The sequence below is a fragment of the Petromyzon marinus genome, unplaced genomic scaffold, assembly GCF_048934315.1.
Source record: "Petromyzon marinus isolate PM22_M1 ecotype Great Lakes invasive population unplaced genomic scaffold, UKy_Petmar_22M1.pri1.0 PM_G_Scaffold_8, whole genome shotgun sequence".
NCBI lineage: Eukaryota > Metazoa > Chordata > Hyperoartia > Petromyzontiformes > Petromyzontidae > Petromyzon > Petromyzon marinus.
Genome location: NW_027423035.1, coordinates 5,372,501 through 5,375,000, shown reverse-complemented (window position 1 = coordinate 5,375,000; position 2,500 = coordinate 5,372,501).

Below are 2,500 nucleotides of genomic sequence, written 5' to 3'. Positions count from 1 at the left end.
GTGCACTCAAAAACTTCTATATGTTTCACGGATAGACCCCGTGAAACGCTAGAAATTGGCGGGGATGTGTCTCTTGTGGCTCACGGGGCTGTTAGGGTGGCACAGAACTCCCTCGGAATGGGAAAAGGGGTCATTTTCGTGTTGCCACATTGCATAGGAACGCCATGAAACTTCCAGAGGCATTTGCAGCAGAAAGGCACGTGCACTCAAAAATTTTAATATTTTTCACGCATAGACCCCGTCAAACGCTAGAAGTTGGCGGGGATGTCTCTCTTGTGGCTCACGGGGCTGTTAGGGTCGCACAGAAATGCCTCGGAATGGGAAAACGGGTCATTTTTGTGTGGCCACATTGCATAGGAACGGCATGAAACTTCCAGAGGCATTTGCAGCAGGAATGCATGTGCACTCAAAAACGTCTATATTTTTCACGGATAGACCCCATGAAACGCTATAAATTGGCGGGGATGTCTCTCTTGTGGCTCACGGGCGCTGTTAGTTAGGGTCGCACAGAAATCCCTCGGAATGGGAAAAGGGGTCATTTTCGTGTTGCCACATTGCGTACGAACGGCATGAAACTTCCAGAGGCATCTGCAGCAGAAATGCATGTGCACTCAAAAACGTCTATATTTTTCACGGATAGACCCCGTGAAACGCTAGAAATTGGCGGGGATGTGTCTCTTGTGGCTCACGGGGCTGTTAGGGTCGCACAGAAATCCCTCGGAATGGGAAAACGGGTCATTTTCGTGTTGCCACAATTGGCATACGAACGGCATGAAACTTCCAGAGGCATTTGCAGCAGAAATGCATGTGCACTCAAAAACGTGAATATTTTTTCACGGATAGACCCCGTCAAACGCTCGAATTTGGCGGGGATGTTTCTCTTGTGGGTCACGGGGCTGTTCGGCTCGCACAGAACTCCCTTGGTCCACCTGATTCGTGCATACAGGCAGCAACTAAAACTCTGTAAACCTGCTGTGAGGACATCTAAACAGTGGACCAGTGAGGCTGTGGAAGATTTGCGGGCGTGCTTAGACTGTACTGACTGGGATATGTTCACGACTGCTACCAATAGTCTGGATGAACTCACAGAGGCTGTGTACATCAGCTTCTGTGAGGACTGCTGTATCCCAACACGTACCAGGGTGAACTTTAACAACAACAAGCCCTGGTTCTCAGCAAAGCTCAAAAGGTTGAGGTTGGAGAAGGAGGAAGCGTTTAGGAGTGGGGATAGAGACAGATTCAAGGAGTCGAAGAACAGGTTTAGCAAAGCGGTGAGAGAGGCTAAACGACTGTACTCAGAGACACTAAAACACCAGTTCTCTACTAACGACGCTGCTTCTGTCTGCCAAAGGGCTCAGGCACATCACCAACTACAAACCCAGAGCGCCCCACACCACTAACGACTCCCGCCTAGCCAACGACCTGAACGAGTTCTACCGTAGATTTGAAAGACAATTGGACTGTCCTGAACCACCCCTTCCCACCCAAGAGGCCCCATCCCCCACCCATACTACAGAAACGACTCTCTCCTTTCAGGAGGGAGAAGTTAATGGGCTTTTCAAGAGGCAGAATCCACGCAAAGCAGCCGGGCCGGACTCTGTCTCTCCAGCCACCCTCAGGCACTGCGCTGGCCAGCTGTCTCCGGTGTTCACCAACATCTTTAACACCTCCCTGGAGACATGCCATGTACCAGCCTGTCTCAAGTCCTCCACCATCATCGCTGTGCCCAAAAAGCTAAGGCCAACAGGACTAAATGATTACAGACCGGTCGCCCTTACATCTGTGGTAATGAAGTCTTTTGAGCGCCTGCTCCTGGCACACCTCAAAGCCATCACAGACCCTCTCCTGGACCCCCTTCAGTTTGCCTACAGAGCCAACAGGTCTGTGGACGACGCAGTTAACATGGCCCTCCACTTCACCCTACAGCATGTGGACGCCCCAGCATCCTACGCCAGGATCCTGTTTGTGGACTTCAGCTCTGCCTTCAACACCATCATCCCTGCCCTGCTTCAGGACAAGCTCTTCCAGCTGAACGTGCCCTACTCCACCTGCAGGTGGATCACAGACTTCCTCTCTGACAGGAAGCAGTGCGTTAAGCCGGGAACAGAAGTCTCTGACTCCAGGTCCATCAGCACGGGAACTCCTCAGGGCTGCGTCCTTTGCCCACTGCTCTTCTCCCTGTATACCAACAGCTGCGCCTCCAATCATCTGTCCGTCAAACTCTTGAAGTTTGTCGGACGACACCACCCTCATTGGGCTGATCTCTGGTGGGGATGAGTCTGACTATAGGTGGGAAGCTGACAACCTGGTGACCTGGTGTAGCCAGAACAACTTAGAGCTAAATGCTCTAAGGACAGTTGAGATGGTTGTGGACTTCAGGAAGAATACAGCCCCACTCACCGCCATCACCCTGTTAGACTCCGCAGTCAAAATTGTGGAGTCCTTCCGCTTCCTGGGCACTATTCTCTGCCGGGACCTCAAGTGGGAACTGAACATCAGC